Raw genomic sequence first — 23734 nt, 5'->3', positions numbered from 1 at the left:
CTGATCGCGCCCCCTCCTGGCTTTGAGCAGGGCTGAGGGGGCCCAGGGCGCCCCCCTCCCCAGTTCGCGGCGCTGCAAATATATTTTTTCCCCGGGAAGGGGGCGTGGCCACACCTCCCGCGATTAGGCCACACCCCCTATTAACCGGGCCCACCACGGCTCTCAGCGGGCCTGGGGACACATCTCCAGCAGCTGCTCTTTAGCTCCCAGCGCCGACTGCCAAGCGGGAGATAGGATACAGGCTGAAGTGGCGGCATGACATACCGCTGTATACCGCCTCACTTCGAGCCCTGGGCCTATCCATTAGCAGATCTTTCTGAAAGACAAACTATTTATCTTTTAAAAATTCCTGGGGCTGCTGTGACAGATATCTGTCATGTACATGACAGATTTTTGCAAACGACGAACGATATTGCATGACATCATTCCGGGAGTGGATTTTTTGTTAATGTTTCTATTAATTTTCATAAAAAAAATCATATGTCGTTCACCGCGACAGATATTTCTAATATCTGTCATAGATAAACGATAAATTGACCAACATGTTGGAGAGACAAAAGACCAAATTTGTCAGCCGCGGTAGTGCGCATTTTTATTGTTCAGAGCCTATCCATTAGCAGATAAATTGAACGACTGAACGATAAATCGTTCATTGTTCAAATTTATCTGCTAATGGATAGGCCCCTTAAGTCTGCAAAAAAACATATTTCTAACCAAACTTTAATTTCCATCCTTCCTGTGTCCTGTGTGGTCTTTACTGATCAGTGTGATACTATAAGCAAGACAACCAAATAGGGAAGCAACAATAACTATGAAAACCATTAATGACTGAAGTAGCTTATAATGAGGGGTGCTTAGAGGGTTGGGGGATCCAGTGCAGCAAAGCAGGTGTACCCATGCCCCCAGAGGTGCTTTTAGAAAGGAGGGGGCCCATGTGCAGGCTCCAATCTGGCCCCCTCCTCTCCCGTGGCGCAGTAGACTCTGGCATTGTGCTAGAGTCTACTGTGCATGCGCAGGTCTCCGGGAACATGGCCATTTCCCCGCTGATTTGAACAGCGCTTCATCCAGCGGCGTGCCGACAGAGACGTGAGTATATTTAATTGGGTCCAGGGTGTGCGGTGTGTGTGCCCCCCCCTTGTACCCATTATAAATACGCTCCTGCGTGCCCCCAATATTGTGTGGCTATGCTCCTCCAGTATCGTGCAGCCTCTTCACACCAGCACAGCATTTCCGTGGGAACCCAATATGCCTGACAGAGCGTGGTCATGCCCCTTTATAGTACTGGAGTCCAGAACTTATCACAGCAGCCGTGGTTATGGTACACAGATTAATAGACTACATTGTGCTGATCTGCTGTATTATCAGTAACTTATAAAGCATATAAAAATATAGAATTTGATTGGCGAACAGTCTACAGGTCCATGTAGTTTTCCCTTTGTGTATTTGTTTGGGTGAGGGGTTGTTATTCTTAATATTTTACATGTCTTAACAACAGCAATATATTTGTCCCATACAAACTTACTCTAGATAAACCACATAACAGCTGGGGCACTGTTTCATGGATCCACTACTCTTTCTGTAAAAACTTCTTCCTTATATTACATTTCATCCTTCTCTCCAACTCAAAGCATGTCCTCCTATTACTGCCTTCCAGAACTCTATACCCTGGTCATACTTCTGTCATTTAACAGCTGTCCCTAGAAACGTTTTCAATAATCAGCAGCACCATAGAACAATACTATTCTGCATAATGGATACATAAAAATCAGAGGCTATTACCCTTTACCTCACATGGTAATTAACAAGGTTAATTTAATCCAGCTCTTAGTAACAATCTTCAATCAGTGCATTTTAATCACATATTTAGTGAAATAAAATATTTCATAAATTATTTGTAAAAGTTACCATCGAAATTAAATGAGCAAGCATTTAATTTTGAGAAATCCAGTTCCACCTCAATGTAGTGCCCACTAGGCCAGTGTTGACCAAACTCCTGTCCTTAGAGTCCTGCACGTTTTCCAGATCTCCTGAAATAATAAGTACCCAGTGTGGATATTGTAAAAAGTGCCAGCCAGCCAGTACTGTGCACTAGCCAGGAGATCTGGAGCACACGCATTGTTAGGGATCCCTGTGGTCCAAGTTTGGGCAACACTGATCATGTCAGTAGAGGACAGTGCAATCAATTAGTTGCAGATTATCTTGGTATGTTAGATCAAATGTTGGAAACTATGGATTACTGTATATGATTTTGACAATAAAGGCATAGGTAAGACCACCCCCCCAGCCCTATCCCTGTGGGCTGGGAAAGTGATGTGCAGTAGTAACAGATGTGACAAAAAATGAAGGGCTGTTAGAAAAACTCAGGAGTGAGTCTGTAGTCCTGCACATTCTCATGGGCATGTGCTATTCTTTGGTGTCATTGCAGAGAACATAGCACTCCACAGGATTATGGATGTGCTGTATTGTACAGAAAATGTGTTAGTTACAGGAATTAAGGACTGCTATATCTTGAGTTGATTCATTTGAGAGAAGGAGCAATTAGTCTCTGTGGTGTATCTCATACAATGCTTCTTTCCTGGCCCTAATCAGTCTCCTGATTCGCCTGCATAATTTAAAAATGTGAGTCATTCCTGAGTACACGCAATAAGAATATCTGTCCAATCTGGCTGGTTGGACCGAAAGTCTGGTAATGTATGGGAGCAAATGACAATTATCCATTTGCTCTCAAATGCAAGAAAACGGACAAAAACAGTTGTTCGGATAAATTGGTTAAATCAAAGGATTTATCTAATTTGTCTGAATGACCATTTTTGCTATTTTCCAGTGTTTGAGAGCAGATGGTTGATTGTCATTTGCTCCGATAAATTACCAGATTTTCGTTCCAACCAGCCAGATTGGACAGGTAATCTTATATCCCTTTTACACCAGAGCTAGAACCCAGGTTATTGCAGGGTTAACCCGGTAGCTCCGTGGAATAGAAGGGGAAAGGGTTGGATTGCCGGTTTGAGTGACCCGACAATCCAACCCAGGTAACTTGCAGGGTTTTACACGGGAATAACCCGTGAAACCCTGCAGTGTAAACGGCGTGATCTGGGTCACAGTGACCTGGATCATGCCGCAAGCCTGACGATTGATCCGGCTTCAGTGGTGCTTAGAGATGACGTAATCTCCAAGCGTCCACTTCAACGCCAGAAAAGCCGGGTCTCTGCATACCCGGCTCCGGTGTGAACAGCGCCGGCTCGGGAATATCCTGGGTTGGCACCTGGGAAATTCCAGGTCTGATCTGGATTGGAACCCTGTTCCAACCTCCGGGTCAGACCCGGAATTTCGGTATAAAAGCAGTATTATTGTGTGTACCTAGCTAAATCAGGTTGCCTAACCAATTCACTGAATTTTTAAATAACAGCATTTAGCCTTTATTCAATATTTTGTACAGATTATGGTAACAATCTACAGGATGTGCAAACTATTTGAAATGGATTCTTTATGTAAAAGAAAATACCACTTGATGCTTTCACATACAGTGAAGCCCATTGTAACGGTCTCTACTAAATAGCAAAGTGGAAAATTCACATTCATTATTTAGATGAGAGATAATTAACGAGCCTGCTGTCTGAAACAAGTGTATCTGCATTCTGCTTTGTTGAGATAAGAGGCTGTAAATGGTGGTTATGCTGTTATACAGTAGATCATGTAAGATTGGCACCAATACATAAATAATAGTTCGGCAACAACGTGACAGGATGCAGTTACATAGCACAAAAAAGTTGCTATGATTTCTGATCTGCAAACGTTTATCAGAGCAACGACAATGGAAAATAGAAAATGATTGAAAGTAAAAAAGGGATATTCTCTGTAAATAATATAATATGGCGAGGGTGAATATATTTGTAATGATTCATTTCGTTCTATAGGGACCTAGTTTATTAGTGATGACATGAACTGCTTAGGGGCCCATAAGCATGATAAATAGACCCAATAGTCTGTTTTGAAATAATATGTTTGTTTTTGTATATTGGGAAACATACTCATCACTGTAATTTACTGATATAGGGTTAGAGTGCAGATATCTAGGGCAGAATTGTTTAGTTGGCAGCAAACAATGTTTAGATTTTGTCATTTGCACATTTTCTATTTTTCTTGTTTTTCCTGCCTCTTGCTGGTACATGTAAGCTGCTATTTTATTACACCAAAAGGAGAGCGAGTTATAGATAATGCGGGCATTCTGGGTAACCTTAGGGTTATCCGAAAGGATCCCTCTTGACAACTCGGGACTCCTTCCCATAGGGAAGGAGCAGGTTGTAGGAGCAAACGCCATTTGAAGATGGCGAATGCTCCCACAGTCAAGCTCCGAAAATATTGTATTCTCGGAGCTTGATAAAATTCTGTCCCCATACTACTGTACGGGGACAGCGGGCCATTCCGGGAGAGGAAGGTAAGCAGGAGTGATCTGTGATATCTCCTGCATTACCATTTTGATGAATGGCCCGAAAACGTAATTTCTACACAAGAAGGTGAGAATGCTTTTGTAGAAATAAAGCAATGATGAATAGACCCCTTAGTCAATACTGTTTAGTTCATTTCATCATAGAAAATCATTTTGTGACAATGACATATATAGTTCTACACAAATGTATGAAAATTAGTTTTACTGGTTTGTATTTAAGACCATGCCATTATTAATTGGAACAATGAAAAAAATATGAATGTATCCAGATAGAAGATCGACACTGAATAGGTTGACATCAGATAGTCGACATGCAATGGGTCAACAAGAACAAAAGGTCAACATAGTTTTTTTCGACATTTTTAAGGTTGGGCTTAGGCCCTTGGTAAAGGGTTAGGCTGCTGGAGGGGACGTTTAGGTTTAGGCACTAGGGGGAGGGTTAGGTTTAGAATTAGTGTTAAATTAAAATCTTTTATACCACACCCTATATGAATGTTAACTCATACATATAGGCAGTGCTATTTTTCAGTAGGACATAATGTATTTTCCATAAGATGATTAGTTTTATTTTAAATTCCCCTTTAAATAATATATATTACATATAATATAGAAGTGTTTTTCTATAGCTCCACCCACAGTTACTGAACCTTTTTTCTAGAAACATAGCCCTGCATATAGGTTTTAATTTTGAAAAGTACATGACCAGTAACTTCCACCAGATAGTCATTATATAGTCTGAGTATATACTTCATTACTAAACATGACCAAGACAAAGACCTGAGAGAAATTGTGCACACTCAGGGCCTGAATCAGCAAGGATCGCAACTGTAATTATGCACGCTATTGACAGATTGTTGCATTCATGCGAATGCATCGCAGTGCGTGTGCGCGAAGACTCCACTGCGATCGGGACACGCAGGCGTGTCAGTGTGTTTGAACACTGTTTCATGGGCATGCATACAGGGCCGGTTCTAGACATTGCGGAGCTTAGGGCGAAAGTTGCTAGTGGGGCCCCCCTCCCCCCCAAATTTTTTAGATGGTGTTAGATGCACGCGCCTCTGGAAAGGGGGCGGAACACCCCCAATTCATCACACTGTGGGGCATGCCCATCACTTACAAAGGCGCTGGGCTTCCCCAAGCTCTCCCCTCGTGGCGAATAATTGCCATGTGCAGTAATGCTCCTTACACAGTAATGCCCTTTATAACACATTATGCCACACGCTGTAATGCCCTGTATAACACATTATGCTACACGCAGTAATGCCCTTTATAACACAAAATACCACATGCAGTAATGCCCTGTATAATACATTATGCCATACACAGTAATGCCCTGTATAATACATTATGCCACACACAGTAATGCCCTGTATAATACATTATCCTCAATTCAAGCTACGCCACACAGTAGTCCCTTATTCATGTTATGACACACAGTGGTGTCCCTTTTACACAATGCCCAAATTAGTACCCCTTATACACAAGGCCCACAGTAGTAGTGCCCCTAATACAATGCCCACGGTAGAAGTGCCCCTTATACAATGCCCACAACAGTGGTGCCCCTTACACAATGGCCCAACAAGTGCCTTCATTAGTAGTGCCCGCAGTTGTAATGCCCCCATTGGTAATGCCCACAGTGTTAAGGCCCCCTGTAGTAGTGCCCCAATTGGTAATGTCTCCTATAGTAGTGCCCCCATTGGTAATGCCCCCATTGGTAGTGCCCACAGTAGTAATGCCTCTATAATAGTGCACCCAGTTGTAATGCCCACATTAGTAGTGCCCCCAGGAGTAATGCCCCCTATTGTAGTGCCCACAGTAGTAATGCCTCTATAATAGTGCCCACAGTTGTAATGCCCACATTAGTTGTGCCCCCAGTAATGCCCCCTATAGTAGTGCCCACAGTAAGAATGCCCCCTATAGTAGTGCCCAAAGTAGTAATGCCCACAGTTGTAATGCCCCCATTAGTAGTGTCCACTGTAGTAATGACCCCTATAGTAGTGCCTCCAGTAGTAATGCCCCCTATATTAATGCCCCCATTAGTAGTGGCCACTGTTGTAATGCCCCCATTAGTAATGCCCCCCTACAGTCGTGCCCCTAGTAGTAATGCCCACCTATAGCCATGCCCCCCTATAGTCGTGCCCCTAGTAGTAATTCCCCCCTATATCCATAGTCACGACGTCCCTCCCATAGTGCTCTCTGCCGGAAGCCGGAGCTCAGGAGTGAGCTCCGTCTTTCGGCTGCTGCTGCAGGGAGGGAGCCGGGTGCCCGCTGATAACAAATATCACGGGCCTCCGGCAAATGAAGCCTCCCTGCAGCAGCTAGCGGGGGGGCGGCACATTTTTTTTTTTCTGGGATTTTTTTTTCCTCTTCCTCCTGGGGACTCAGTGGCGCCCTCTAGGGGCCGGCGCTCCGGGCGACAGCCCTGTTAGCCCACCCCTAGAACCACCACTGCATGCATAAATTATCCACTGCAGTGCCATACGCAGCTTGTGTACTCACTGTGTGCGACGAGGTTAGCAATTCCTGACTAAGGGCCTGATTAAGACCCAGACGGTATCTGCAGTCAGTTCGCAATTGCCGATGGTTGCTAATCTGCGCATGCATCGCAGTGTGCATGCGCGAACTAGACTGTGTGATCACAGATCCCTCGCTCGCCCAGAAAAACCAGCCCAGCAGAGTGAGTGACAGGAGAGGCCATTTGTGGGTGATGACAGGGGCAGTCCAGTAAAAACGGGGGGTTGAAGATGCGAACGCAGGCGTGCCTGAGTGTTTCAACGTTGTTTTAAAGGCGTGCATAATTAACAGGCAGCGTCATAGTACACGTCACCAGCCATTTTTTTCCTCTGTTTTCCTCGCAATGCTTGCGGAAGAAAAAAAGCTACCACAAGCACTGCGTTCACATCCAATAATGGTCGATGTACCAATGTTTTCATAAACTTCCAGGAGATGACGTGGGGCAGTGGGAGTCTCTGCATACGCTAAGAGGAGTCTGCATACACAAAGTGAACGCTTGTACAGGTACGATGGGCGTGCTTATGCCTTGGTGAGCGATCGCTCCCTGCCACGTCACTTTCAAATATTTGCATACGCATCATGCGAGCGTACGCTCATAGGGACTGGGTCTGAATCAGACCCTAAGGTCAGAGCTTGTACAAGTGTGTGTGAGGCTGTGGTGGTACTCTAAACATTACGGATGTGTGTAAGGTAAGGTAGGCATCCTTATGTTGTGCTGCGATGGCATAGCGATCACAATCGATTAGCATATCATCGTAGTGAGACTGCGTGTGCGTAAACACTATTGCATTCGCAGTTGTGATCCGTAATGAATCAGGCCCTCAGATTCTTATAATATCTTTTGCTCAGTGTTCTTGCTTTGTCCAGGAATGTCTCCTAGAGTGACAATAGAGGGTTTTTTGTACCTGGTTAAGGGATGGGATGTTTCCTTTGGCGCATAAAACTGGGTCATTTATAAATTGTAAAGATACCACTTCTTAATTCCATACATATGTTTACCCCTCATGCACTGGCGTCACAAAGGGGGTGCGGGCCGCACCCGGGTGTCACAAGCCAAGGGGTGACACCAAAGTGCTAGCTCCCCCTCAGTGACAGGAGCCAGGTGCTGCATTACATGCAGCACTCAGCTCCTAGCACAGTGAAGGAGCCGACACTTCGCACAGGCTGGTCCCTGGGGGCAGCCTGCACCTCCGGCACCCTCGGTTTTGCAAAAAACGAGGGGTTCGGGCTATTTACCGGCGCTGTGCAGAATACAGGCTCCCCGTCACTGCCCACACCGGGTGCAATGTGAGGTAGGGACGCCACTGCCACTGTTAAAAACTTAAATATCCTAAAACTACCCATATCACAGCCCAAGCCAACAAATCTGACCCCTTACCCAACTGGAACATTAGAATCTATCATAAATAAACAAGACTGCCATGGGTTTTAGGTATGTAAGTGTTGAGTATGAGAAAGGTGCATTAAAGCAACATGAAAAATTAAGGGTTAATGGGGGGTATGAAATTATACCATAGGTTCCCAAACTCTGTCCTCAAGGCACCCTAACGGTCCAGGATTTAAGGATATCTATGGTTGAGCACAGATGGTTAAATCAAAAGACTGAGGTACTAATTAAGTCACCTGTGCCCAAGCATAGATATCATTAAAACCCAGAGGGTTAGGTCACCTTGAACACACAGTTTGGGAACTTCTACCATAGGCTCTCATTCAAAAGATGATCATGACACGTGACAAGATTTGCCCCTTTCACAAAACTGTAGACAGCCATATATTGGGGGAGATGCATGAAGCCCTGAAGCGGTATCAGCGTACGTTATGTGCGCTGATATCGCTTCTCCCCGATGTATGATCGGGGGTCTGGGTGGTAAATGACAGGGGCGCTATGCGCCCCTGTCATTATCGGCGCTGCCATCTACAAGATAGCAGCGCCGATGGCAGGGCCATGTACGAACGGTCATAACGCATGACCGTTCGGCCGGCTGTAGCTGTCGTTATCGACAGCTACAACCTGGCGCTGCCCTATCACCACAGCAGGGACAGCGCTGTCCCTGCTGTGGCGGCTGCCGGCTCCAAGGCTCCACACGGGGATCTCGCGATACTTGCGAGATCCCCCGCATGCTCAGTGGAACCGGCCGGGACAGAGACACAGCGCATCAGCACTAGGCTGATGCGCTGCTGTCTCTAGCGGGTAGCGCCGGAGGGGGGAGTTAACGCTCCCCCTCTCCGGCCGATGAGATGTTTATACATCTCATCGGTAGTGCTTCCTGCTTCACCTCGGTAAAGAGGCGAAGCGGGAAGCGTTATAGCGGCACGTTAAGTACATCTAATACATCTACCCCATTGAGTAGCAATAGTGGAGTTTTTAGATAATATACCAGAGTTGTACAGTATATGCATATTCTCAGTATTTACAGAAAATGAAAAGATATTTTTAAACATTGTTGCTCTTCCCTTCCATTTTTTTTCTTCCATCACAGTATGTCAAGTCTTGCAGATGATTTAATGAGCATGCAATATTTAAAACTTATTGTTTTATCCCAAATAGAGATATGAAGTTCACGTAAAATTTTTCTCATGCCATTCAGACATGACTTTTGAAACACATATTGTTGCAAAGATGGATCAATATTGCTGAATCATGATTTTGCAATGTTTCTTACTGTTTGTCATTTCCCAAAGTTTCCTAAAGGAATTTCCTGTATAGCAAGGTTACACCAGCCCTGCAGCCTTCTTGATACTATAAGCACAATGAGAATAATAATAAAAAGAAGGGCATCTGGAAAAGTGGCAAAACATACTTACAGTAGCCACAGTGACTGCTGATGGTGACCATTATAGTTATGGAAGTGCACCTGTGACTAGATGGGGCAATCAGAACCTTGGAAATAGAGGTTTCTCCTGCTGGACTTATTGTCCAAACTATGTTTAACATTGTTTATATTGTATTGTGTTAATCATGTATATACTGTATGTATGTATTTTATGTTGATTGTACAACTCTTAAATGTTGAAGGGTGGCATTTTGCACACTACTACTGTGTAAACATGCCTTTTGTATGTGTATAGTAATATGCCTCCTGGAAGTTGTATCTATACTCACTGAGTTGCACAGAATTAGCAGATGTGTTTGATCAGCGCACCTCAGGGTGCCTGCAAGCCAGCTGAGGACGTAGGGAGTGCCATGAGCAGCCTCTGGCAAGTTAGAACATGAGAGGGAATTAAAAAGATGCAGGGCAGAAGAAGGCTCTCTTCCAGCCAGTGCTAATGCAAGGTTACAGCTCTAGATGGACTGGTTGGAGAGCAACTCTTATCCTGGACATGTACTTTATATAGTGATTTACCCAGTAGTCATGAATACCTTATAGTTGTCCAACTGGGATCCTGCACAATGGCCTGCAGTATGTGGAACTTCCTGTGCAACAGAGGGAGGAATGTGACCCTGATGTGTCAGAGAAGAAAGTGTCAGCATTGGATGTGTATTTGATCAAGGGGGTGGGAAGGTAAATCCATAGGAGCAATCATGGGTGGGAAACCAGTAGGTAGTGGGCCTTAGGGACTAGGATGCATTTATTATCCTGGTGCGCCCTGACTTTGTTCCAAGGTCCTATGTAATAAGTCAAATAATACAAATCACTTTTGCTAATGGAATGCAAAGAGACATCCCAGTGTGAAGGTGTGTCCACACTGGGGCAGTGACAATGGGATTTTGGAGGTGAAAGTGTTGAATGGACTACTTGTGAATTTTATGTTGAGAATAATATAGGGTATGAACTGGTCAGTTATTTTGAATGTGCAAATCACTGCAGATCAGAGTAAAAAAGGAATGGACTTTGGTGTCACCACCTGGCCAGGTCCAATGGTAAGGTAATGGCTTGAGCTGAATTATAACAGGATGGGGTTGTCAGGATCTTAAAAAAAGTACTCCTTCCCATAAGGAAGATGGCGAATGCTCCCGCAGTCAAACTCTGAAAATATTGTATTTTCTAAGCTTTATGGATTTAGGTCCCGACACTAGTTTATGGGGACAGCTGGTCACATCTGGAGTGAAAGGTAAGCAGGAGATATCTGTGAACTCTCCTGCATTACCTTTACATTTTAATTTTCACCTGCTTTTGTAGAATTTAAGTGATGATGAATATACCCCTAGGTATTTAGTGTATACACTGGTTCTCAACTTACTTATCAAATCTGTCTTTCAAAATGTGTTTCTCTGGATCCACCTCCTCTCCACTTCCTTTACAAGAAGTAATAACATAAAGCTCAGTCTTGGTTCCACCGATATTCTCTATTTATACCACATTTCTTGTAAAACTAATAAGCTCCTTTATAGTTCAGTATCATATCTATGCAGATTACACTCAAATTTGTTCATCCTCTCAAGATCTCTCACAATCTGTTTCGGTCCATGATACTGAAGGTCTTTGCCCATTTCATCTTAGTTGTTCTCTCACCACCTAAAACACCATCTTTCAAAAACTAAGCTAATATTCCTTCAAGCCAACAGAGGTTACCGGTCTGACATCTCTCTGTTGGCAATGGCAACACAACATTCAACCTTACACCACAAGCTCCCCAAAGCCAATCTATTTCCAAATTCTGCTAAGTTCATCAAAGAAATTTAACTTTTCTGTTAAGACTTTAATTCAACAAATACATTATCTCCCGCTTGACTTTTGCAACAGCCTCCTTACTGGCTCCCCCGTACCAGACTTTCTCCCCTACAATCTACTGTGATTGCAGCAGCAAGACTGCTTTTCCTTGCAAAACATTCTACTGCTGCTCCGCTCTGTCAGTCCCTATATTGGTTGCCTGTATGTTATAAATTACTTCTACAAACATAAATGGCCAGAAACAAGACTACACAAACATACATCTCTTCACTTGTCTCAATGCATCTCCCAACTCTCATTCACACTCCTTACTTACTCCCTTTCCCCATTAAATTTTTTTGGGCTGTATAGACTTTCCTCCAGCCTCCAAACCTTCAAGTAGTCCATTAAAAGTCACCTTTTCAGGCAATGCCCACCCTCACACAACAAGACTTTCCTCCAGCCTCCAAACTTTCAAGTGGTCCCTGAAAACTCACCTCCTCAGGCAAGCTTATCAATGTCCACAGTCACCCACTTAACCTCCCTACGATATTCTACAATCAACGATCTACCCTCTACACCAGTGATTTTCAACCTTTTTGAAGTCGCGGCACACCGAACAGGGTTTTAAAATTGCTAAGGCACACGATCAGTCCCTCAGGGGAAAAAACACTGAAAATTGGCCCCCCAAAAGGAAAAAGAACAGACATTGGCCCCCACAGAAGACAAATACACACATTGCCCCCCACAGAAAAAATAAAACACAATGGCCCCACAGAAAGAAGACACACACATTGGCCCCACAGAAAAAAAAACAATCACACTGGCCCCTACAGGAAAATTAAATAACCAGCTGAGAAGGCTCACTGTCGTCCCTGTCCTGTACCTCATCGGCTGGGGTTGCTCAGTCACACTCAGTGACTGAGCACGTAGTGCAGAGCTGGAAGCAGTGTGCAGGCGGGTGTGCAACGCGGCGTGCGTGACCTTTTTTCGCATCTTCACAGGTCATGGCCCGGGTGCACCAAAGCCTCTCTGAAGAGCCCAGCACTGCCCGGACCAGCAGTACAAGTAAAGTCAGCTCTGACTGCACTGACTTTGTGGCACACTTGACAACCACTTGTGGCACACTAGTGTGCCACGGCAACTCTGCTCTACACAGTTCACACTAAATTTACATGTGTTCTCTTTCCATGCTGAAACAAACTCTTTGATCCCTGGTCATCATTGCTGTATGACTGAATCATATTGTCCACTAAGAATAGATTACCATTGCAATCTGGTTAGACCAATATGCAATATGTAGCACTTCACCTCATATACTGTATCAAACTGCAAGTTCCCTAAAGCTTGCAAGCAGAGCCCTCTTACCTCTCCTTCTATTAATAGCCAGTGTTTTTCATTACTGGTTTCACAATTGTAAAGCAGAATGGATTATACTGGCACTATAGCTTAATAATAATAATAATAATAATAATAATAATAATAATAGTCATCTTTCACAGATGTTTGTGCTTCTAAAAACATAGCCTAGGTATTTGAAGTTGTGGCAAATATGCATTGTTGTGGTTCCCCAGCAACTGCTAGCTATGGGCCTGATTCATAGGTGGGCGCAAGTGGGCCCGGTGCTACGTCTTCTTGTGTAATGAGACACCCACCTCCGGATTCTCTTATGTGCTGCCTGCATTGGAAGATGCAGCATCGGATTACCATTGGCAACATCGTGGCGAACATTAGACATCTGAGCAACCCATGGGTGCCTCAGAATGTCTACTTAAGTAAACTGCCAATGCCAGTGAATCTGTGCTGAAAGATGCAATTGCTGGCTTTGGCATGTCCCTAAAATGCCAATGACATGCCAGCATTTTACATACTCCTCCCCGTCGCCGCCCTCAACCGGCTGCAGCCTGTCAATCAGGCGGCAGCTTCCCCCACACTGGACCAGAGCCACAGCAGCATCATGGCACAATGCGAACTGCTGGCTGAAGCAAGAAACCATCGAAGAGCTGCAACGGAATCAACACAGCGTCCAAAGCTAAATCAGGCCTCATGTCCCAGATGTCAGCAATATAGAGATCTTATACAGCTTTTCCCATTTACCAAGTAAAATATTTAGTAACAACTTTAGTATGTCAATTCATGATTCACTGAGGATTTCATTAGACTTGTACCCCTTTTCCACCAAAATTCCGGGTCTGACCTGGATTTGGAAAAGAGTTCCTATCCGCATCAGACCTGGAATTTAGCCGGCACCGACACGGGAAATTCCCGAGTCGGCGCCGCTCACACCGGAGTCAGGTCTGCATAGACCCGGCATTCACGCCGTGAAAGTGGACGCTTGGAGATGACGTCATCTCCAAGCGTCACTGAAGCCGGTCCAATTGGCCGGCTTGCAGCGTACGCCAGGTCATCGTGACCCGGAGTGCGCTGTTCTCACAGCAGGGTTCATGGGCTACGCCCGTGTTAAACCCTGCTATTTACCTGGGTTGGATCGCCGGGTCACTCGACCCGGCGATCCAACCCTCTCCCCTTTTACACCAAGGAGCTGCCTGGGTTAACTCTGCAATAACCCGGGTTTTAGCTCCGTTGTAAAAGGGGTATTACATGCATTTCTATCACAGAAACATGGATAAATTGAGAACTTTTACATTGAAGCTGCTCACATTTTATTACATCCCCAGAATGTTTACAATGTTACTATCCTGTCCAATAACTTTCAAATAAATAAATAAATAATTTATCACTTTTTAGAGATCAGTCCAACAGGATGATTAAAAAACAGATTTTAAACATACATAGAAATAACACTGTTCATACAAACTGGCAAAACAAAGTAGAATATATTAATAAATCATACCAATGAGTTAGTGCTACTTTCCAGTTCATTTGTATGAGGTGCAGTTAGCCACTACATCCCTCATGGTTTTCTGTGCTCAGTAATACCTCTTTTCCACCAAAAACCCAGGTCCGACCTGGGTTTTTGGACATGGTTCCAACCCTGGTCAGACCCATTTACACTGCACCTTTCATCTGGGTTACTCCCAGGTCAGCCCTGTTCACACTGAACTCAGATCTGCCCTGCTAAACCTGTGAGGTCATTAAAAGTGGGAGGTGACTGCTCCACAACCACCAATCCGCTCATTTTAGGCATGATCCAGGTCAGATAACCCGGGTTGCACCGTTTACACTGCACCATTACCTGGGTCCATCCTGGGTCCAACCCTGGTAGCTACCTGGGTTGGATTGCAGGGTCACTTGACCAAGGTTATTTTTCAGGGACCCTTTTACACTGAGCTGCAACCTGGGTAGACCCAGCAAAAACCCAGGTTTTTGCTCTGGTGTAAAAGGGGTATAAGTAATGCAATAAAATACCTAAATAAATTGCTTTGAAATCATTGCACAACAAATACTGAACAACACAAAGTGACCTGTTTACACACAGGTGAATCAGCTGAAAGCACAGAGCAGTGTTTCCCAAACTCATTCCTCAGGGAGCACTAACAATGCATGGTTTCCATTTTTCCTAGTTGGTGCACAGGTATAATCATTACTGGCTGACAAATTTTAAAAGATCCACAGGCGGAGCCAGTTATTTCACTAGTGATTCCCTGAGGAGACCTGGTAAAATATGCACTGTTATTGCTACGTGAGGAATGAGTTTGTGGAAACACAGGCCTAGAGCATGACATACCTGCGTCTCCGCTTATTTAACAAGTTACTACTTTAACTATGCAAAACAAAATAATAATATAGATTACATACTGGGCAGAATATATTTACAGGATAAATAAAGGTGCAACAACTAGTATTAATAGTCAAGAATCATCTTTTAAATATAATGCATTGTCCTGTATTGATGCAAGAATGAAAGTATCAGAGCAATAGGAAAGTGTTTCAAATTCTGCGTCTTGTAAAGGTGCATACACACACAACGATTTTTTGTACGATTATCGTTAAAAGATATCGTTTAACGATAATCGTTTGAAAAAATCGTTCACTTTCTGAGTCAATCGATGAACGATTATTGTTCATGCGCGTTCACGTTTGTAGTTTGTAGTTCAGTCAGACTTGTCAACTTAACGATTTTCATTAAGTTAATATGCAAAAATTGTTTGTAGTTCATAAAAATCGTTCATTACATTTAAATGAACATAGTAAATGAACAACTTTAGTAAACGATTTTAGTTCATTTTTTCAAGGTAGAAAATCGTTTACTAAAATCGTTTATTAACTCAATCGTTGTGTGTATATGCAGCATGAGACATACTGTAGCCATGTCACATACTTAATACCAGAGCAGGTCCTGACCAATTTGGTGGCTAGACAAGATGTAACCAGTCTCACCACCAAGCATTGAGTTCACATGATCACACACAATGTTAATAGCTGCCAACCATGCTAACTCAAATCAGTCATAGCTCCGACAGAAATACTAGGATGGATGCCACTAAAAATATTGACCTCGGAGGTGATTGTGGCCCAAAATACTCATATTTCAAAGTCATCCAAATATAGTAACATAATATATTAAAAGAAAAGAAAGGTATGGAAGAGACAAATGGTTTGGTACTCTTTTAGGTCAAAATATTGATATCAGAAGTAGGTAATGTAGTAAACATTTAAGAGGGTCAAATTTGTAGGTCAAGGGGACATAAGAAAATTGAAAAAAAATGATTCTTATAGACTTATGTATAACCTTTATACATTTTACTGTATATATTACTTGAGAACCACAAGTACCAGCATGCGGGGCATTAAGGGCCCACTGGGACCTGTAGTTCTCCTGTAAAGAAATGTTGAAAAAAACACACACACACCTTACACAGTATAAGTTTAATACATACATACTCACCTATATTACCTCGAGTGGTCCCCCTTGTCCAGTAGGCATCCAAGGTGTTAAAATAACAAACTGATAAATGTGACCATCGTACTAAGCAATAACCATCCTAACAAGGATGATTATTCCTTCCCGAATGAAGCGCACAGACACGGCTTCCTCCTTTGAAGGTCCGGGTCTGAGCGTTCATTGGCTGAGGGAGATCAGGCACCGCCTCTCAGCTAATGAACGGCTCCCTCCATTGGACTCAATTGTGGGAGCCGCAGGGTTATTAAAGTTTATCTTGCGGTTCCCACCATAGAGTTCATTCATTAATTTATAGAGTCTTCAGATTTCATAGTGTTGTGGACATTGGAATTTGGGTTAAAGGCCCCTCCATTGTGTAAAGGAACATTTGAAGAGCGCTAGCAGAATGCATATTATAAAAGAGTTGTAGTGTTCATTCTAGCACCCTGCACCTGTTACAACCTGTGCAGCTCCCCTTTCCTGCCTGCAGTGTCACTCTCTGCTCTGGTGCTTCTAGCACACTCTGGTCTGTTTGTTGCTGAGTGCACTAGAAGAACCAGAGCAGAGAGCGATACCTCAGCAGGTAAGAGGAACTGCACACGTTGTGACAGGTACAGGGTACTAGAATGAACACTAGTTATGTGAATAACAGTTTTGCGTATTTTATGTATATAGAATGTGTCTTAAAGAAATTTTCTATAGTTTTAAACTGCTAGTTCATTAGTGATAAAGTTACCAGTAACGGTGAGACTGGACTGCATATTTGATTTATTGTGAATTTAGTAAACATGTAAATCTCATTTAATTGATTACAACCATCTTGGTGCCCCATTCCAGTACTCACCTCCTGTAAGTAAATTAAATTTGTGCATGCTAGCCTGGTTGTGCATTTACTGTGTTAGGGGGGGGAAGGACCTTTGCCTCTCTGCTGGGATATGCTCAGAGTCGGAAATTGTCCTCAAATAAAGAAGTCAGAAGGTCGATCTATCAGAGAGGTAACTAACTTGCACCAAACTCCACAATATCCATATCATCACCTTACGTGGGCTATCACAATAGCAATACTGAGTAGTGCAATATGTGCCACCGCCAAGGGTGCCATACCATCATGCCAAACAGAATGCAGAATAAATGGTTAGCAGTTTTCTTACTCACCCAGGGCACTAGTATGTCTAGATATGGCTTGGTGGTTTTGGAGACATGGGGTGGAGCTTGTGCAGATAAGGGGCTGGACTACTTTTGGCTTTATTTGTTATTGTTTGTTTTAATATTGGCATGTAGCAGTGATGCCTTCCTGCAGAATAACATTGGTTATGCCCACTTCATCTCCTTTGTATTGTTTTGTGAATAGAACAGGCTGCTCCTCATCTCTCTGCACTGATCAAGTTTTAGGGTCAAATTCTGACTTGCATGCAAGTTGCACCGATCAGGTGGATATTAGCACACTGCACATGAGTGCTATAGAAATGAGATTCTGCACATGGGCCAGATCAGGTATACGGACAAGTTCGCTAGCTCGTATGGATTTATTAGTCCATCTATGGAGCACACTATCTGAGAAATGTGCGTTTTTAGGTGGTAACTGGGCGGTGACCATGCAGACACATGTATAGTATTGTATGTTTTAATGACATTTGTGTTTTTTATTTGTAGAGAACAAGTAAATATCAGAGTAATATACACCATTCTGACCAATGGCAGAACTTAAGCCCAAATGCTCTGAGGGATCTCACCCCACCCTCCTGGAGACAAGATCGCACACCATTGTTTACTGGCAGTTTGGGAGCTTTCTATCTTTACAGGTAGTACACAATCCAGGCATGGCTCCCTAGACAAAATGCTTCTATTGCCTTCAGGAGTAGGCAAGATATGGCCCTTTCAGTGTCTTAATCGCATATTCTGCAGTGGGTGGGAGGAGTTGAGGCTTGATGACATCTTGCATTGCATTGTGGTGGTGCAAGGGGCTAAAAATATTCTTGCTTTAAGCACAAATCTTTCAAACATGCTCTACCGATCACGTGATGATTTATTAAGGTATTACTGAGAATCTTCATAACTTTTACAAGAATTGAAAGGATGGTTCTCTAAAGCGTCTAACAAGGAAAAGTTGAAGTAATGCCCATAGCATCCAAACACATTCTAGTTAAAGTACCTAGAAAGTAGTAGATAAATAATTCCTGCAATCTAATTGGTTGTCATGGCAACACCTACACTTTTCATTTTTAGAAGCCTTAGGTGCCTATTCATAATCTGTTCGGACCCCGATAATTAACAACCTAATTCGCCGCGCGGTGGCAGCTGATGTGAAATCAGCTGTCCCCACGAGCAGCTTCACTGCTCCTTTTCGGAGCAGTGAATCTTTTCACTGCTCCTTTCGGAGCAGTGACGGCGGTGCGCATGCGTGACCTATAGGTCCCGAATGCGCACAAGAGCCCCGACGTCTGGCGGAAGGAGCCGGACAGGGGGAGGAGGGATTCGAAAGGATCCCTTCTCGCAAGCCAGAACCTCTTCCCATAGGGAAGAGTGGGCGGCGAAGAACAAGCGGGGGTATTCGCCATCTGAAGATGGCGAATGCCTCCGCAGTCAAGCTCTGAAAATATATTTTCAGAGCTTGATGAATTCTGTCCCCATACTAGTGTATGGGGACAGCGGGCCATTCCTAAAACAGAAGGTAAGTAGGAGATATCTGTGATATCTCCTGCTTCACCTTCTTAATGAATGGCCCGAATACTTAGTCACAATTGCAGGTGAAAATTTGCCTTTTCACCTGCTTTTGTGACAATTAAGTGATGATGAATAGTAAATCTCACCCATTGTCTCATAACATAAAACGTCCACTTGCAATCCGATGACTTTAAATGGGTTATCTACTCTAGTAATTTGTGTATTGTCCCTCCACTTGTCTATAAGGGTGGCCTACAGTATATATATATCTATCTCTCTCAAGGTGTATTTTCTTAGGTACTTGTATGTGTTAGATATGGCTCTACTGTCATCTAGTGGTTACAGTTATTTACTTTTATACTGATTCTATTGAATGTAATTAAAATTAAGGTGTGGTTATTGTATTTAATAAATACTAGAAACTATCTCAAGGCTAATACCATATGCTGCATTCCAGTCTCTCATATTGGGTCTGGTAAATTAAACTTTTTTTTGTTAACAAAACGTATAACATGCAGCTTATTAATTTGCTTTTACAACTAAATGAACAAAAAACATGAATGCCAGATATTGTATACTGACACGGAGATCCAAACTTATCAACTGCTCGCAGTTCTACACAGTAGCAGGTGAATCCAAAAAAATATGCATGGCATATGGACAGCCCAGCCATCTGGTCCAAATAAGTTTGTATTTTAACAGCTAGTTTTTTTAAGTATGTAAGAAGTTTTCATTACTTACTTCATTAATCAGATTGATAACTGTTGGGACAATTGAACGCCATCCACAGTGAGCATAATTAAATTGATTATACTGTATATTGCTGATCAGTTTTATTTATCCCATCTTACAGCTTCAATCCAAAAGGTGCACACACTTAATATTCCTCCTGCTCCTGACCATGCTTCTAGGTTGCCGGTTGCTAGGAGACCCAGACGTCAGAGGATTTCACATGTTTCCTCCTAGTGTTGCCTGATTGGCAGCTGATCCTATTTGAACTGCCTGGACTGTCACTGCCCTGTCAGCTATAGAGTTTTCATGTGGAACTTTTGGTTATGCAACCTGCTTTCTGTGCATCCAGACTTCCAGTTATAATCTGCACATGCTGCGTGTACTCTGCTCACCGGCTTCTAGGTGACACAAGTACCCAGAGTTCAAGCATCGCTGTCTACTAGGCCATCCAGCAATTCTGCTTCTACACCACGTTTCAAGCATCGCTGTCTACTAGGCCCCCCAGGCCATACAGCAATCCTTCCACACCACGTTTCAAGCATCACTGTCTACTAGGCCTTCCAGGCCATCCAGCAATCCTGCTTCTATACCACGTTTCAGGCATCGCTGTCAACTAGGCCCCCTGGCCATTCAACAACTTTAGTTTGGATTGCAAGTCTACAGTATATTCTATTGACTGTCCTATTGTATCAGCTCCTTACTGCAACATTGACATATTGTGTTTGTACTGGCCCTCCAGGACCACCATATTATTTATAAGGTAAACTGCCATGATTTTAATTATCTGCTTGTGACTGTTCTTCGATGTGCCTCGTATCTCCAATACCGCCATCTCGGTCCTAGCAATTGCTAGAGGATCGTAACACTTAAGCTGGGTAAACATTATATCATACCTCCCAACTGTCCCGCTTTCAGCGGGACAGTCCCGTTTTTCTGGGACTGTCCCACTGTCCTGCCCGCGGGCCGCAGTGTCCCGCGGTGGGGGGGAAGTTGGGGAGAGCACACCCACTGCTCTGCCTAGCAGAGCAGCAGGTGTGCAGAAGGTGAACAAATGCCGTGCGCATCGCACGGCATCTGTTCACTAGCGTAGGGAGAGCCTGGGGGGCTGCCCAGCATCTCGGAGAGTGCTGGGCATGCCCCCTATAGTGACAAAAACGGGGGGAAGCTGCAAGGCTCCGCCCCATTTTCATTTGGCCCCACCCCCTTTCCGGAAGCCACACCCCTTTTTCGGACGCCCTGTCCCTCCTTCCCATCTCCAAAAGTTGGGAGGTATGTTATATGAGGTGTGTACCCAGTGATGGAATGATGTGATGAACAATAAACTGCATGCACTGTACAAACTGGTGCAAGACTGTGCAATATATTGTTACATGTTGCATGTAGCAGCATGGTGTTATTCATTGCATCGTCCCATCTGATGGGATGAACAACCATCACAACAAAACGGCCATACACAGTGGAGCTTAGAGCGGGGGAGCTGGTACTAATTACCTGGGCCCAACGTTCGCCCCCCTCCCTCTTACCTATCAGCAGTCCAAGCACATGCTTATGTGTACTGGGCAGCAGTGGGACCAGGGACACTACAGCAGCAGCAGTCTCCTCTCATCTGCCTGTGGGGGGCAGCGATCACAGTGATTGCGCCCCCCCTGGATTTGTGCATGGCTGAGGTGCTCTTGGTGCACTCCTCCTCAGTGTGCGGTGCTGCAAATAGGTTATTTTCTTTTTTTTTTTTTAGGGGGTGTGACCACATCTTGTGTGTTTAGGCCACTCCCCCCCGATAGTAATGGGGCGTAGGCTGGCTCTCTATCGCCCTGGCCATACACATTTCATGATCCATACGATATATTGTTCCCATCCACGACGGAACAATATATCGTATGACGGAACGTATAGTGCGTACCCACCTCTAGGTCTATTAATGACACATTAATCAGTGTGTTACCTTCAGCAAAAATGTTGCTAATTAGGACATTGCCACAGTAGATGGCAAAACTTAGCAGCTACTTCTGCACATTTAGAATATTTTATTCCATGACCACAACCAAATTTTGCTTTCTGACTGGGTGAGGTGTGCCCTATATAAAGTATACTTTTGGTCTGTAGATGCAGAAATCTAATGGAACATGTGAAATTCATGAACTAGCTCCCAATCTTTCTGCTGTATTTTCCCTAAATCCATCTCCAATTTTGCTTTCAGAGGCAACAGATATTTTTAACTAGATTTTCATTGTAAATAAGGGTAAATTAATCATATGTGTTTCCTGGAGCACAAAGGAGGCAATTCGACTCTATCAGGCGCCTAAACTAATAGGCGTATGACAAAGCAATTCAATTGTTGCTCCATTCAGGAGCACATAGACATGGGTAGACATCTCCTGAGGTGGCGAGCAGAAACGTAAGGGAAGTCGGCACTTTGGGACCCTAAACAGGAGTTAAACCGGATGCTAATACATGAAATTGGGTTTAGTAATTAGGCTACATAATAGTGTTGATTCAATTGGGCGCAATCAGTGTCAGACTGGGGCATGAAGAGCCCACCGGGGGAAGGGAATGATAGGGGCCCATGCTTAAAGGTTTTGGCCAGCCACCAGAGGCTTGGCCAACCAACATAGCCTGGAGACAACATGGATATCTACAGTTCATGGTCTGTTCATTCATGTTCCTAATCTACCATGTATCTGACCCCCTAATAGAGTAACTGTATGATTCAAGTGCACTGTCTGAAACTTTAAATTAGAAGAGGAGATGAAGCCCTCAGGCAGTGGGACCCACTGGGGATTTCCCCTGTACCCCTGTGGGCCAGTCCGACCCTGGGCACGATCATCTCACACTCGTAAGTGTGGTTATATGCTGCACTTATAGCTGCGTACAACAATCAGCAAGTCCAGGAGAAGATCGTCAAGTTTGGGTGCCATTTCTGAGCCAGACTTTTAATCATAATATTTACACTACTGAAATAGAAACATTTCATCTACAACAAATAAATGCCAACTGCACTTTACAGGCTATCTACTTTACCAATCCATAGATAATTTTTTTGTTCACATTCATTCTATTTTTTTTTTTTTTTTTAAATACAAACTATTGCCAAAATACATATTAATTCAGTGAATGGTAGTAAATGATCTTATACACAGTTTGTTACTCCTCTCTTCCTCCACAAAAGACATTTGCCTGAAATAACAGTATCAGTTAGCCTCACACCTACAGTACAACATAAAGTCATCACACCACAATAAGCAGTTACATATGAAACTTTGCTAAATGCTTTTGTCTCCTTGAGACCGTTCTCAGATTACCATCTGAGACCTGTGTCTGTAGACAGAGTGCCTGTCTTATTTGTCCAGACTTCTAATTAACTTTCATGGAAATTCTACAGTTTGTTGCACACATCTCACTTTAAGGTACTGTTCTGATATGACATGACAATTTAGTGTTTCAAGCATACAATAGATTAACAAATCTGTACTTATGCAACAATCTCATGTGAAAACCTGTACATTACTACACTAGGCAACACTTGTATGTGGTATTATTATTTGGTGTAACAGACTGTACCGGTTCTTACCTTCTCAGCAGCAGCATTTACAGAAAGCATAGTTATTAGTACAAGACAACTTTGGTCTGTCTGTGGAAATGCAGACGTCACCTCCTTTCCTTCCTGCTCAGTCAGTAAGACCCTGGGGGACCTCATTAGCTGCACAAGTAATGAAGTCACAGCAAGCAATGAGAAGGCGTCACGTGGATGGAAATTGTGTTTTCCAGTAATATATGCACAGTAGAGAGTGCAATCACTACTATACTGATAGGCGTAACACTAGAGATCTTGGTACTAGAGCTTTATCACCCAAAATATGACAATCTGTTCCTGGAAATGTCATATGTCTGTACTAACGAAACAAACCAAAACCACAGCTTAATGTACTGACTAAACTAGAGATC

The 23734-nt window shown here is 43.5% G+C and overlaps 1 protein-coding gene across 2 annotated transcripts in view; it reads right to left on the bottom strand.

Moving 5' to 3' along the window:
• The window catches only part of SYTL3 (synaptotagmin like 3), an 87715-nt gene extending 64299 nt beyond the window's left edge, over positions 1-23416 (bottom strand). Inside the window, exon 1 of one of the 2 annotated variants that reach the window (XM_088451747.1) lies at positions 23361-23416. The gene's annotated coding sequence lies outside the window, so the exon portion shown is untranslated. Of the gene's footprint in view, positions 1-19801; positions 19882-23360 lie in introns of those variants that run through there. The other variant, XM_088451748.1, reaches the window with a different exon arrangement.
• Between the last annotated feature and the right edge of the window lie 318 nt (positions 23417-23734).

The sequence above is a fragment of the Taudactylus pleione genome, unplaced genomic scaffold, assembly GCF_031769625.1.
Source record: "Taudactylus pleione unplaced genomic scaffold, aTauple2 ptg000006l, whole genome shotgun sequence".
NCBI classification, from domain to species: Eukaryota; Metazoa; Chordata; class Amphibia; order Anura; family Myobatrachidae; genus Taudactylus; species Taudactylus pleione.
Note: the sequence above shows the minus strand (reverse complement) of the source record. Positions and strands in the feature narration are given on the sequence as shown.